The sequence below is a fragment of the Lissotriton helveticus genome, chromosome 12 (genome assembly GCF_964261635.1).
Source record: "Lissotriton helveticus chromosome 12, aLisHel1.1, whole genome shotgun sequence".
NCBI lineage: Eukaryota > Metazoa > Chordata > Amphibia > Caudata > Salamandridae > Lissotriton > Lissotriton helveticus.
Window position 1 is genome coordinate 281745751 of NC_136073.1, and position 15985 is coordinate 281761735.

The 15985-nt window shown below is 43.8% G+C and overlaps 1 protein-coding gene across 3 annotated transcripts in view; it reads right to left on the reverse strand.

The window, feature by feature from the left end:
* ANKRD27 (ankyrin repeat domain 27) overlaps nucleotides 1–15985 on the reverse strand; it is a 582242-nt gene that overhangs the window by 322103 nt on the left and 244154 nt on the right. The window lies entirely within an intron of this gene.

Below are 15985 nucleotides of genomic sequence, written 5' to 3' on the forward strand. Positions count from 1 at the left end.
AATAAGTATCCTGTTAGGCCAAGTCAAAGCTTTCAATAAGTTAAATTTGAGCTGAACCCATGATTGCAATTGCACAGGCGGGCTGAACTCTGCTAAACAAGAGCCAACTGTCGATTAATAGCGGGAGGCAGACCATCCTTCATAAAGAGAAATTAGAAAAGAAAAATAGTCAAGCAGTCAATGAGGGTTTTACTAAACCCTATCTTCCTTCAATCTATAAATTGGTGCCCAAATACGCCAGACAAGCATTCTCCCTCTTCTGCTCTTTCTCTCATAAACCCCCTTTTCCAGATCAAAGATGGCGAGCAGCTTAGCAAGCCATTGCTGGAATGTCGGGCCATTTAACAAGCCAGACAGAGGCAATGGAGATTCTCACCACTGCCATGGCCACGAAAAGGAAGTATTGAGACGGATCATGCGTATTGCCACTGTTAGTCCCCAGAAGCATTTATTCGGGCGTTAATAGCACATTTAAATTCAAAGTTTGGTCCCGAAATTTTTCAATTGCATTCACTAATGTTTTAAGCAGTGGGCAAGTTGAGAACATGTGAACTATATCCGCGTTGGTGCTATTACAGCGGGACAGCTAATTCCTTCCCCCAGTGCGCTATCTTCACTGGGGTGTAATACAGTGAAAATACTGTTTTAAAATGCTGGGTTTGCAGCCCTGCTGAACACAAAATGGTCTGACCTAAGTCTAAGGACTTAAGGAATCCCTCTTGGTCTACACTAAGCTTATCCATCCATTTCCTCCCTGCTTCTCTAGATCGTCCTGCTTCAGCAAAGAAAGTTCTGCATAGATTCTCCTAATGGTGCAGTGCTCATCATCCCTTACAGCCTAAATTGTTTTGACTTCCCTGAAGCCACTAAGTCCGCCTTTTTTGCTTCCGAGAAAACTACATACCTGTAAATATTTAAAAAAATGTCTTTTGTCAATTCAAAATGTAGCCGGAATGTCTCCAAAAGATCGAGTTCCCTTTGGCCCTATGAAATAGCCTACCTTACGGAATCCACACTCCTCCCACTCGAACATTACGCTATCAGAGAAAATTCCAGGGAACATAGGGTTTCTGTACATCTGAGTATAAAAACTGACTCCCTAAACCGTTTTTTTTTTTACACAGCCCAGATCTTAAATGGTGCCACCAGTTTAAGTCTTGTTATTTTATAGTAATTAGGTTCACTGTATTTCAGCAGACAGTTCCACGCATCCTCCCCAAGTAGTAACTCGTAAACATCTGGAGAGCCGGTTCTTATCCATGGTTCTTCAACAGTCCCACCTACTAACCTCCGCATGTATTGAAAAGCAGCAGCCCAATAGTACATTTTAAGATCTGGGACTGTTTTACAAGAACGCAAAGGTGCAACACTTATTCAAACAGGACCGATACATTATAAATTATCAGGCCCGTATCCATAGTGTTCTTCAAATAATCTTCTTTTATTCAAAATGTATTAAAAATCACTCTTAATTAGAAAGAACAGCCGACGTGTTTCGTCCAGACAGATGGACTTCTTCAGGGCATAAGAGGATAATGGTTGCACTCCTGAGTAGTGTAACAAATCAAGGTGTCCGTAATGAGCGGCAACTTCAAGCAAATTAGTAACAAAGTAAGTTCACAGGACTTTCAGAAAATGACAGTACAAGTAATCCTTGATTGGTAGCCAAGATAACCAGCCTCATGATAATGCTGGCAAGAGGATCTATCCAGCAGTTTCTTCATAATACATGAACCCTGGGAGTACAAGTGGACAGTCACCTAATCCTGCCTGTATAAGACAGCGATCCGATTCAGCAGTGCTCCTGTGGCGTGACGGCGGCAGAGGGGACTGCTCAGCCCCCGCTCTCCCTTGATGGTTTCATATACCTTAAGGCTCTCCTTGTTTTCCTCTGTGCCCATATAAACCTATTCAAGAGATTTTCCAGCATTGTAAACCATTGTTTCTCAGTTTCTAATGGCATGGCCCTAAATAGGTAAAGCACTTTGGGTAGGAAGATCATCTTAACCACGTTACAACGTCTGACCACAGACAGGTGGAGCTTATGTATTCTGTCGAAGTCTTTTTTTTGCCTTTTGGATTTCTGGGGCGATAATTCTATCTACCTACTGTCCCAAGTCCGGCGTAATGCTAAGGCCAAGGTATATTTCAGTGTCCGTTACCTGGGGGTTGTCCAGTTCTGTCTTCCTGTTCTTAACTATCCGAGTCTTCTGCCGGTTGAGTGCATACCCAGAGATTGAACCAAAGGCTCGGGCTTCTTCGTCGACTGCGGCTAAAGTGGGATGGGTATGCCCAGACATGGGTCCCTTGCTCACTATGCCACAGGTTTCAGGCTAGCCTGGCTGAAGAAGGGTGACATACCCTGAAACAGGTCCCAGGATGCTGGTTTCCGGTCCAGGGAGGACCTGGCCTGGCAGTTCGGTCTAGACTGTTCCCATGAGGCACAGGGCCAAGACTGATTTGCATATGGCTGGGTCCAAACTGGGGTGGCGTTGTGGGCAAAAGAACGATGGATTTAACCCAGATCTTTTGACAGGGGGAGAATGTGTGCATTGTCAGCATTCCGTCCATCATTTGTTTGCTGTAACACTTTTCGCCCTAAGTGGGATGGGTATGCCAGACGTAGGTCCCTTGCTCACTGTGCCACTGGATTCAAGCTATCCTGGCTGAAGAAGGGCGACATACCCTGAAACCGGTCCCAGGATGCTTGTTTCCGGTCCAGGGAGGACCTGGCCCGGCAGTTCGGTCTGGACTGTTCCCATGAGGCACAAGGTCAAGACTGATTTGCAAATGGCTGGGTCCAAACTGGGGCGGCGTAGTGGTCAAAAGAACAATTGATTTACCGCAGATCTTTTGACTGGGGAGAATGTTTGCATTGTCAGCATTCCGCCCATCACTTGTTTGCTGTAACACTAGGTATATTGCAGCGTCAGTCACCTGGGGGTTGTCCAGTTCTGCCTTCCTGTTCTTAACTATTTGAGTTTTCTGCCGGTTGAGTGCATACCCAGAAATCGAACCAAAGGCTCAGGCTTCTTCGTCGATTGCAGCTAAAGCAGTATGGGGGTCGGGGGTGACCACAGCGATATCATCTGTGTAGTCCAGTATTTTTGTTTCGAGCCCATGAAATCTAATTTGCTTGATTATATTGTTGACCTCCATCTTTCGGATCCGCAGGTCAATGTATAAGGCAAAGAGCAGGGGGAGCACGGGCAGCCCTGCCTGGTGTCCTGTGTGATTGATAGTGGTGCTGTATACCCCCCCGTTATGTCTCAATGGGCTGTCAGTGCTTTGCACAAAGCCTGTATTGCACCGATGAAGCGATTCCCGATACCATATCAACTCACAGCCATCCAAAGATGGTCCCAGGAGACCCTATCAAATGCTTTTTCGGCATCTAGGAGTATCAAAGCCATAGGGCCCCATAAACCTTCGGCAGCGTGAAACATAGTTATAACCCTGCGAGTGTGATCTTTAGTGCCCTTCCCTGGTTTAAACCTGTGCTAGCGAGGGTGGATCACTTTCCCAATAATATAATTTAAGTGGGTCACCAAGGCCTTAGACAGTATTTCAGCATCATTGTTTATTAGCGTGATGGGTCTATAAAAACCTGGCTCTCTAGGTGTTTTGCCCTTTTTAAGGAATATGGTAATATCTGCCCCAGAACAGGATTCAGGAGTTGAGCTCCCTTGCTGAGCTGGAAAGACAGTTTCGACCAGGTTCGGCCCTATTATATTGAGGAAGGTTTTATAAAATTCTAGTGGGATCTGGTCCGGTCCTGCTGCCTTGCCAGAGGGGAGACTACTAAGTGCACCATAGATCTCCTCCATAGGCAATAAAGTCTCAAGTGACTCCGCATCTTCGGAGGTCATACGCTGAATGGGTATATCACCTAAGTACTCACGCATCAGACTCTCCTCCCCTTGTTGTTCCTCACAATACAGATTTTTATAGTAATGCGGAAACTCTTCCCGAATCCCCGGCAAGCCCCTAATAAGATTCCTACTAGAATCTAAAACTTCGAGGATTTTTCCTGCCACATTCTTTTGTCTTAGTCGTGCTGCCAAGACGTGGCCCACCCGCTCGCTGTACTCGTAACAGTGCTCCCTCCTACAGAGGAACCTTTCAGCTGCCTTGGCGCAGTAATGTCTCCCATCTCTGCCTTGGAGAAAGCCAGCTTAAACAGTAAGTTAACCAGTGGTGTACCCGGCGCCAAGGAAGCTGCGAGCTCCTCTTCTACCTTCATTAAGGACTTGTACAGCATTCTCTCTCATTGCGCCACGCTCTTTTGCCAGTACAGGCTATAGTGGCGTGTCTCCCCCCTGACTCCAGCTTTAAACGTATCCCAAACCATACCACAACTTGTGCTCCTCCTATTGATATCCCAGAACACCTTAATCCATTTGCTTATATGCGCTACATACTCTTGATGCTTTAAAAGCCTTCTTTCAAATGACCACACCCGCTCTGATCTTCCGACCCCTGCAAAAGTGACTATTACAGTTCAGGGATTATGATCCGAAATAATCCAGGGATGCTGCTCTATTTTACACCTAGGTATTTGCTGACGGGAGACAAAGAAGTAATCTAGTCGGACAACTGACTTGTGGGGTACTGAGAAGAACGTGCTATCCAGGTCAGCTGTTTTTAGGTGCGGCCACACATCTGTTAGTCTGTTATTTTGTATGAAATTAGTGAGAGCTTAAAGACCTTTCTATTTCGTCCCATATATTTATCCCTCTCTTCCCGCCAATGTCTTTCAAAGCCAATAATATTAAAATCACCACACATTATTATGGGGGTAGGCCACTGTGCAAGCTCCGTATCCAAAAATTCTAAAAGCTCGGGGTCATCTGCAGTCGAGCCATAGACTGAACATAAAGTGAAAGTGGGATCTTGAAGCATACATTCAACCAACACCCAGCGGCATCCGATTGGCTTCTCTTAAAAGATATATCCCCCGCCGAGAAAGAATGGCGACCCCTCCCGTTCCGGTCCCCTGCTTAGCATTGATAAGTTTATACCCTAGCTGTTCAGTATACTTCCTCTTTTGCCCTCTACGTGGGTCTCCTGGAGACATATAATATCAGCCAGGAGAGTTTTCAAAATTATTGCTGCTCTTTGTCTCTTGCACAGATCATTTAAGTCACAAATATTCATTGAGACTATTTGTATACTCATTAAATACAGTTCGACAGTTTGCCTACCATAATAATAGCTTTAATGTATCCTTGCAATCCTACATCAGTTATTATATAAATCAGCCTGCTCTCATTAGTTTCCCCACTTATCAAGGTATTCGTCAAATGCTGTGCTGCCCCTCTCGCCCTTTCCTGCTCCCACTGTCTCGCCCCCCAACTCCCCCATCCCCTGCCTTCACCCCTTGCAAGCAAATATGTCAGCCATGACCTATGTGTGGTGGTCAAGTCTCACAGCTTGAATCGCCGCAGTGTCCTCACTCCGATCCCTTGAATACACCCACTGTGTTACAGACCCGGTGAAAAGGAAAAAAATAAAATCAATACACATTTTGACTAAAGGCTTTTCTGAAAAGTCCTGCAACTCTTATATACGAAAGTCTCAGCCTACTGTGGGGCCCCCTGAGAAGACTGTGCAAATCCAGACCTTCCCTTTAGCTTCATTCATCTCATTCAGGTACTCCTGTGCCTTGATTTCAGAGGTAAACATCTGCACCCTCCCATTCAGAAGAACTATTTGCGGAGCAGGGTATAGAAGATATGCTTCATAGCCGGTCCCCTGAAAGGAGTTATCATTTGTCGGAGCCTCCATCTCCTTTTGGCCGTAATATGGCAAAAGTCCGGCCGAGCAAAGAATGTGTGCCCCTCAAATGTACGCTTTGCATCCGGCCTTGATCTGTCCAGTATGGCCGACTGCCCTGGGCCGTGCCATTTGATCCGTTGTGTTGCTTTTTCTTTGTGTTATTGGAAAGAGATGCGCCCGCTGGACATCCATGTCCCAGTTCCATTGAGGTCAGAAAATTCTCCTTTGAGGAGGTTTACAACAAAAGATCTAGCGTTATCCCCAGCAGTCTCACGTTGTTTCTCCGTTGCCGGTTCTCAAAGTCTTCAAGTTTCCAGGGCACATCCTCCGCTTGCTTGTGTGCGCCCCCTATATGTCTGCAACTTCCAGACTTCTTCTTCCAGAGTCACAGTTCTCTCCTCCACATGAGCTACCCTTTCTATGATATTGGTGCATAGTTTATTCACCTTCCGAAGGGACCCCTGCAATTTCTTAGTAGCTTGATGTGCTCTACGACTGTCTAGCTTCACCCTGCATCTGCTTCAGGGTGGAATGCACAAGATCAAGAGAAGGAGGGGTGGCAGGATCAGTTACAGAGCTCACAGAGTTAGCATGCCCCCCTTGGGCTAGGGCTTGTGTCTCATCGTCATCCCACACCTGACTGGTGAAGGAGTAATCCCACTCAAGTTTGCGGGCTGTGGCTATGTCCGACTTAGGAGGGCTGATTCTCACTTTATTGCTACGCTTCTGGGTGAGGCTCTTACTGAGCCGCCCCCTTGAGTAATGGAGGAGTCCCCTGAATCAGTTTCATCAGCTGAATTGTCCTAGCTTGAAAATTAAATATCCGTATCATTGGTAAGGGAAAAGAACTTGTCTCCCTCTGGGGATCCCAAAGCTGGTTTTGTCCACAATGAACTCAAATGTTGACCCATAACCCCCTTTCCCAGAGCATAGCTAAATCAGGGACATCTGTCACAGTTACAAGTGTTCGGTCTTTACCTTTTTCCGTGATCTCCGCCCCAAGAATTCCAGTTTGTTCTTGAACACTTCTCCCATTAGCAGTTGTAGACACTAGCAGCTCCTTTTGTGCTACTCAATCAGCTGCCTCCTCTGAGTGCCCCAGCTCCGGTCCGGGCTGTTGCAGCAACATTGTATCCCCAGAGGGTGGCGGTGGAGCCACGCCGGACACAGCAGCCTCCTTTGACCCGCACACTACCAAGCTTGGGGTGTTCACTATGCCGCCAGCGGACACCAGCATGAAAGCCTCGGCAACTGAAGGCTGTCGTGAAGAGCCCTCCACATTAGCTATTCATGGCTTGTTCCACCCCTCCGCACCGCCATCTCGCACTTTGGAGCTAGCCTCCTCCGTCCTCAGAGTGTGCGCCACGCCGGGTTGGATTGAGCCACGTCCCGCGGCTGCTTCCATGGTAGCTACTTCCTTCGGGGGCTCCTTCGGAAATGCCTTCACGGGCTTGTTGGTCTTTGGGCCCGACGTTCCTTCCTGGATCGGGCGTCTCCGACATGCGCCTGCCGCTGTATGGAGTCCCAGTAACGCCTCAACTGTAGAAGCCAGTCCCTTCAGTCTCCGACAGAAACCACTGTTGCATCACCATGAGATCCACCGATCAGCAAGGTAGGTGTGCATCAACATGCCGGAATTTTTACATTTCTCGGGGTGAGAGCTCAGCAGCGGCTCTCACTGCAGTCAGATGGCAGCCATCTTACTCTAACAATTACAATCCTATTTATAAAAAGAAAATATTTAATAAGCAAAATGACATCAAAGCCACAAAATCCAGTGAGAGGAACTCCAGTTATGATTTTTTTAAAGAATTAGATGAAAATAGCTGCAAAAAGCACAAAACACCAACGTCAGTGATTGGAGGCAGCCCACGATGCATTGTGGGTCAGCTATACAAAGTAGATTGGCCATACTAGGGCCTGGAATTAAGAACGTTTAAAAAAGTTTTTAAGTCTCAATCTAAAATGGGACTTTTTAGTTCTGAAAAATATTCTCCACACGGGACAAAGCTGAAATGCAATTGGATGTCATGAAACTACTCGGATGCTTTTTGCTTTTACCCTTTTTGAAACTGGGTTGTTGGTGCAGATAGGTGCACAATTATTCCAGTACTGTTGTACATTGGCCACAATATTGCTGCTTTAGTACTGATAACCCACATGAAATCTCCTATTGAGGCTTGTGGACTAAGTTCTTACTTCCTATTTGATATACTAATTCTGTACATTTTTGAAGGACTAGCCCTTGAAGGTGCATACACCATGACTGGAACTTCACTGCATACCTACGTGACTTGTTAGAATATTTTAGTGGCTTATAGAGTGTGATGGAGGGTGTTTCTCTCTATTTGTCTGGTTACTATCTCAGACTTACAGATACAACTTATTGATAGCCTCAAAGATATATATTGTATTTTTGTACCAGAATAAATTTCACAATCCTGTAATTTTCGGTATTTTATGCTTGCATAATACTTGTTGTGTGCGCCAGACGAGTCAGGTTTACTTTTCGCAATAGGTCCCCTTGAAGCTCTGGAGCAAATCTTTTGAAAAGTAACCAAACTTCTTTTGGAGGCTAAACAACCACAGGAGTAGAACACCAAGGCCACCCCAGACCTCAGACAGACTGCTTAGAGACTCTCAGGATTTCAGGAACAAGGCAACAGCAAAGCCCAGTCACTGTGTAGTTGCCACTAGTAAGCTGGGAGTCTTCATAGGTATGTCCTCTTCAGTTTTTTATGTTCCTAGAGCCACCCAGGGAATCAGTTTTATGATTCTTGAAAGTCTTTTTTGGCCCTGGATCTCAGGTGGAAGGGTTCCAACCTCCTCAGGACCTACTCAAAGATGGCAAGTGCAGCAGACTAAGCCAGTCCGGTAATCATTTAGCAGTGTTCTGATGAAGGTGTCGCGGGACATTTTAGCTTGGCACTAGCTAATGATTGGAGAGGGATCCTGGGCACTCTATAACCAATGGCATAAAAGTTCCCAGAGGCAACCCTAACCACTTTTCCAATAGCTCCTGTTTACCTTTAAGCAAGTAGGCCCAACATGCCTTTGGCCATGGCATTTTCAAAATGACAAAAGTATTTTGCCACATTAAACTTGGGCTGTGAGGGCTGTGGGTGTGTGTAGGAGAGTCATACGGAAATCAATGTCCTCCTACTTCCAGCACTTAAATTGAATTTAAAGTAGGCACTGTACCCAAAACAACCCCAGAGGCAGAAGTTTGTTAAGAGAAAAGTAGGGTTCAGGAATCGGACAGGGAATGTATAACAAATGTCTTGGCATCCTGAACTCTCACTTTCAGGTATGCCCCAAGTGTTACATGTGGCTCAACAGACCTGTCACGCAGGACTTGACAGTGTGGTAACAAGAAGATGTCCACAGACACCACTCTGAATATTCTGTGCAGTTCAGAGGATTCATCTATGCCCATCAGAATAGCCGATTGTTTGCTCCTGGGAGATACTTCACACCTCTTACACCTATTTCTCGGCTTGAGTCAGGCTAGGAGCTAGCAGAAGATAATGGCAATTGGCCTTCTGACAGTTTAGGCAAGTAAAGGGGTGCATTTATAAAAATTACTTTTCCTTAATATTTATTTAAGATGTGACGTTCACCAATAAATTGGACATTATTGTGTATTACATATACTGTTTGATACAGCAGTGATTGTATGCGTTTAATGTGGCATGCATGAGAGATTAAAGGAGTCTATATGAAAATGAGTTACTTACCTGTAACTACAATTCTCCAGTATTGGTATATTTCATAAATTCACATGCTTGAATCATCCCCGTCTTCGTAGTGGGAGTCCCACGGTAACAATATAAGAGCAGTAGATAAAATTACCATAGGCTACCATGCAATGAAAAGTCAGTGGAATAGCCTAGCAACCTTCCTTTGTAAAAAGAACCAAACACAACCAACAGCCAATCAGGCGATGGCACCCTCTAGAAGAATCCCAGGAGAGGCTAAGTTCCTCAGATTTTCCAGCACAAGTGTGCAATTATAAACCTTGGTGAATAAAGAAAGCCTCTTCGGGGAGGAGGGTGAGTCGCATGTGAATCTATGAAAGATACCAATACTGGAGAACCATAGTTACGGGTAAGTAACTCATTTTCTTCTCCAGTATTGGATCTTTCATAGATTCACATAATTGAATCAGAGTAGTTAGCAGTTCCATAAACATGCATGTTTAATAGTACTGTAAAATAACCGTTTGTACCTTAGAGGATGGTGGGTTATAACATACATGCCAAGATAAAAACCTTAATGAGATAGTACTTAACATATCAATCATATGAACATATACACACACACACACACATATATATATATACACACACACATATATATATGTATATATATATATATAAAAGATCTCAGATGGTTGTTTGGCTGAAGCTGTTCAAAGGTTCCTCCAAAGAGGTTATGAAAAGAAATTATTAGATCAGGCCCTTTTGAAAGCTAAGATCATATCAAGGGAGGATTTGCTCATTCCCAAAGCTGCTATGTCCATTGACCCTAAAGCAGCTTGTCCAGTTCGCCTTATCACCACTTTTTCTAACCAGGAAAAGACCATTCGCCATATCATCTACTCTGAGTGGCCCATTGTTATGACTGACAACATTTTAGGCCCCTGTTATGCCAAGCCAACTAGCTATCACTTTTAGACGGGCACCCTCTATGAGGGATGCCCTTGACAAATCCATGCCTGAAGTTTCTCCCAAACAAACCTGGTTATCCAAAATGGGTTTCGTTAAATGCACATCCTGTCGTGCTTGCACGTTTGCAAAAAATGGTACCCCCTATAAAACTGCTTTTAGTGAGAAACAGATTGCAATTCGTGAATATGTGACCTGTAGGTCAGAATATGTAATTCACAAACTTAAGTGCACTTGCTATCTGGAATATATTGGGAGCACAAAGCTCCCAGTAAATAAGCGCATCTTGCAACACGTGCGAGCTATTGTCAATTCTGACAGTAATTATCCAGTGGCCAGACACTTTAAGTCCATACATGACAATAAACTCAAAGACTGCGAGTATACTGTTCTGGGTTCAGTCCCTAACCCCGGACGGGGCGGGAATCGTGACAAACTATTGAGGAAAAGAGAAACCCATTACATTCTTTTGTTAGATACCAGAGTTCCAAATGGATTAAACATTAATGAAGATCTGTACAATTTTCTATAATTTTTGTGCCCTTCACTTATGATGTACTTATTTTTTGTAAATTGATTCCTCTTTGTTTCTGATGAGTCCTATTTTTTCACGGTTTCTTTTCTTGTTCCAAAGACTTGATATTATGTGGTTCTCTCACATTGAGTCTCTGTTTTGCTGCTAGTTAGCTTCATATACTTTTGATGCTTTTTTCTGCATAACACTTTTTTGCACTTTCATGACTTTTTTGTGGCGTATTTTAGCACCTTTGTGCTATCCATATATTGTCATCATAGGTGACTCTTGAAGGAATTGTACTTCCCTTGGTATTGTGCACTTGCACTTTATTCAGTTAGTTGCTGCTATGTCGCACTATTCAATCTAAAAGGCACTATGCAGTTATACTTGCACTTTTCTAAATGCATATATTATCCTATTTAGATTAAATGATTTTTGATTGAATTCTTATTCTTTATTGATTAGCGATTCTTTAGCAGCATGAATTCTTTTGTGGGAAGTTATTTACTTCTGTGGTGTTCAAATGTATTGCGCGTTGTTTCATACTAATAATGTGGCATTATCGGACTTTGAAATGTGAATAGTTCTGTTAAATGAACTTCCATTAATGTTGTTCTTTAATGTATATCCAATATTTAATTGCCATTGTTAATGATTGCGTTGCTTAAATTTGCGCTTTAGTTTAGGCTCATTGATTTTTTGAACAGATTATGAAGGCACTTGCCATAATTCTCATTGTGAAGTAAATGTTACGCTCTTTTTACACAATTAACATTCTTTTTTGACACCATTTTATGTATCAACTTGCTTTCAATTTACTGCCACTGCCTGTCATTGTATTTATTTTTGCACTTTACATGCCATTCAGTCTTCTTTTTACGGCTGTTTGGGCTTTTAAAGCACTTTAAATTTGCATGCAATGCCTGTTGGGGCGCGTCATGTGAACAAGCTCCTATACGGAGTGAAATGCGACATGGAAGACACTGGTCTTAAGAATGCTTAAATAAAAACAAAGCAACTGCTTACACTTACTTTGTGTGAAGTGGCTCGTTACTAACTATTCTTTTGGGGAAGAGGTCCACACCTGTGCAGAACCGCCCTGTGACTGGCGGTCAGGAGTTTCCTTGGACATATATCAATAATATAAATACATGTATATATCAGATAAGAAAGAAAACCTCTAAAAATAGAGGCCTATCTTATTGCAGGCAATAGTGCCGCGTGAAAGTATGAGCATTATTCTAGGTAGCGGCACGGCAAATCTGGTCTAGCGAGACACCAGTAAAAAGAGCAGCAGAAGAAGCCACTCTCTTGTGGAATGTGCCTTGGTTTTGGTTGTAAGCGGTTTACCCGCCTTTGAATGGCACAATTGAATAATGGCAGCCATCCATCGTGCAACAGTCCCTTTTGTAACAATAGATCCTAGTTTAACAGGTCTATAGGATACTAGAAGTTGATCCGTTCTGCGCAGATGCTTTGTCTTTTGCAAATAAAACTTAAGGTATCTTTACTGATTTACCAAAGAGAGCGCTGAAACAACTTGCCTTGAGACACTTAGAGACATTGAGGTTGACCTCTGAGTCGACAAAACCCTCGGTCCTTCATGCCAATCTGATCCAGGCCACAGATTCCATCCAGCCGTATTTAACAATACAGTTTAGTACGCATGATAGAATGCTACTGACAAGATTCAGATTAGATTTTTTTCATAGATTAGTGGCCTTCCCCGAGAGAAATAGATGGGACTTAAGTCTCCATGCCTGTCCCTGTGATGAGGAATCTATACAGACTAATTTACACACAGTATTGTTCTGTAAATTCCATCATCCACACAGGAAAATTTGGCTACTACCACTATTAAGGCGTTGGGGACTTAGACGGTGTCGTCCTGCAATGCTACACATCCAATTGCTAGAATCTGAACTTCTTTGTTATCTTGTCCTTAATTTTCTAAAATGCGTCATGAAGCATAGGAAAAATTTGTAAAATTTATGCCAGTTTTAGTTTCGGATGACGCAATGAAATAACCTGATGTTCTGTTTTTTAGATATTAACTTGTCTTTGTCTGAATTTTATCTAATAATATGATCTCTTGTTTAATATGAAATTGTATTATCAAATATTGCTTTTATGGTTTTCCAATGTGCAAAGCCGAATAAAGAATTAATATACATATATATACCTCTAAAGAGTGAAGAGATTTCTCCACTGGAGATGAAGGATGCGGGAAAAAAGTGAAAAGCGTATGCAAAGATTCCTGACCATCTTATCAAAAACGCATTCCCCCATGACCCTGCCTGAGGTTCCCGGCTAGCAAAGAACCAGCATTTCCGGTTCCCCTGAGATGCAAATAGGTCCAAGTTGGGTGCTCCCCATTTTTGGAAGATGTGGTTGAGAACTGATTGGTTGAGTTCCCACTCGTGATTTGATTGACTCAACCTGCTCAACGTGTCGCCAGGTTGTTTTTTATTCCTGGGTGATGCTCCGCTTTGATAGTTATATGATATTGTAAAGTCAATTCCCATATCTTTTGGGGTTCCCAAGATTGGATAGGAGATCTTGTTCCTCTCTGCTTGTTCAGGTAATGCATGCAGGTGGTGTTGTCCATGTGTATGAGGACTGAGGATACTCTTATCCTTGGGGGGAATGACTGGAGGGCTGGAAAAATTGCCCGTAGTTCCCCAAAAATTGATATGCATTTTGGAGCGAGAGAGACTCCATTTGCCGCCTATTTGGAGGTCTTGCAGATGTGCTCCCCAACCTTCCAAAGATGCATCTGTTGTCAGAACAAACTCTGGAAGAGGAAAAAGGAATGACAGTCTCAGAGAGAGATTGCCACCAAAGAAGTGCATCCTTCAAGATCGGAGTTATTTGAACTATGTCATCGAATAACCCTGATATTTGAAGCCATGGGCGTCCAACTGTTCCTGGAGTGGTCTCGTCCTAAGTCGAGCATGAGGTGCCATGAGAATGGCGCAAGATATCATCCTGAGAAAGGATTTGAGGAGACGTACAGAAGCGCATTTTCTTCTGTAAAGGTTGTGAGCCAGAGATGAGATTGTGTTCAATCTTTCTGTTGACAAGTATACCTTGTTCTGTAGAGTTTCTATTAGTGCTCCTAGAAATGTTAGTCGACGAGAAGGGACTAAAATGGATTTTCGGAGATTGACTGCCAGTTCGAGAGAGCGCAATAGTTGCAGGCAGAAAGAGATGTCTTCTTAAGCCTGACTAAGAGAAGGGGCTTCTACCAGCCAATTGTCGAGACTGGGAAGATCTGTAGGCCTTTCAGCCATATGAATGCTGCCCCAGGAGCAAGGCACCTGGTGAAAACCTGCGGAGCTGAGCAAAGGGAAGAACCTTGAACTGACAATGGGCTCCTGCCACAGAGAAACTTAGAAATTTTCGATGTTTGGGCTGGATAGGGATATGGAAGTATGAGTCTTCGAAATCCAGGCTTGGTAAAAAAGCTGAATGGTTCAGAAGTTGTAAAATCTCCTGAAGAGTAACCATGTGAAAGGATTTCTTCATCAGGTATATGTTGAGTTTTCGGAGGTCTAGAATGAGACGCCATTCCCTCGACTTCTTTTCTATCAGGAAAAAGCGAGAGTAGAAACCTTTTCCTTTCTGAAAGAGTGGAACACGTTCTACTGCTCCTTTTTGAAGCATTATCAAAGCCTCCTTCTTTAATAACTAAAGATGGGGTAGTGTTGATCTTTGAGGTGGGTGATGAGGGGGCGTTGTGGTAAACTCTAAGGCATGGCCATTCCTTATTGTATCTAGGACCCATTTGTCTGATGTTATTTCTTTCCATTGATGCAGAAAATGTGAGAGAGGGCCTTTCGTCCGAGAATACAGAGAAGCGGCAGGCGGCGAACCGTCATCACTCTTTACGGCCCGAATCTCTGGGCTGAGACTGTTCCCTTAGTCTAGGCTGTCTAGAGTAGGCAGCCTGCTGTGTTGCACGATATTGCTGTTGCTGCTGGTAGGATGGCCGGTAAGAGGTGTACGTTTGAGGCTGGTACCTTTGATAACCTCCTTGAAAAGAATCATTTCCTCTGCCCACGTTCCACAAAAGGGGGTCTTTCTGTATTGGAGCGTTCCTAGAGTCTTAGCTGTGTCCGTATCTGGTTTAATGGTTTGCAAAGCCTCATCGATATGCTTGCCAAAGAGTGTTTCACCATCAAAAGGCATATCTAAGATTTTGATCGGTACTTCAGGGCGGAACATAGTTGCTTTCAGCCAACCCTGGCGTCTCAGGACAGCGGCTCCAGCAAGCTGACGGAAACCTAAAGAAGCAATATCCATGGAAGAATCAATAATTTCGGAAGCTGACCTTTCTCCTTCAAGCAGGATTTTTCTAGCTTGCATCTTCTTGTCTTGTGGGAGGAGATCTAAGAATTGGGCAATGTCCGACCACATCTGTTGATCGTAACTGGCTAAAATTGCAAGAGCATTGGCAGCTCGAACAGTTGCTCCTGATGTGGTTGTGAACCTTTTTCCAATATTTTTCAAGCGCCTCCCTACTCTGTCAGGTGGAGTAGTAATGGGAGCTAGAGGGTACCTCGATCTTCGTTGTGCGGCCTGTGAGATAACGGAGCCAGGCTTAGGATGACATATTAGACAGGCTGGAGCATCGTCCGGAGCCTTCTATTTTTTGTCAATTCTGGGCAAGACAGGAATAACTGTGGCTGGTATCCTTATTACTTTTAATCCATCTTCCCATATGTGGTCAACAATAGGTATAGATCTAACCAATTTTCTACATAGGTCTATAAAATCATAAAGAAAGCAGTCTGATTGCTTTACTGTTAGGGATAGTTGAAATTGTGATGCTGCTCTCTCAATTAAAGCATGAAAGCCGCTGATGTCTTTTGGAGGAGACTATCATTTGTGGAGATGGAGACGCTGATGTTGATATGACAGTCATCCCATTCATCTCCTGTTTGACTTTCCTTTTGAGGCTGATTATCGTCAATTTCTCCCTCTTCAGAGGTATATAGATGTTGTTGCGGCCCACTACTAT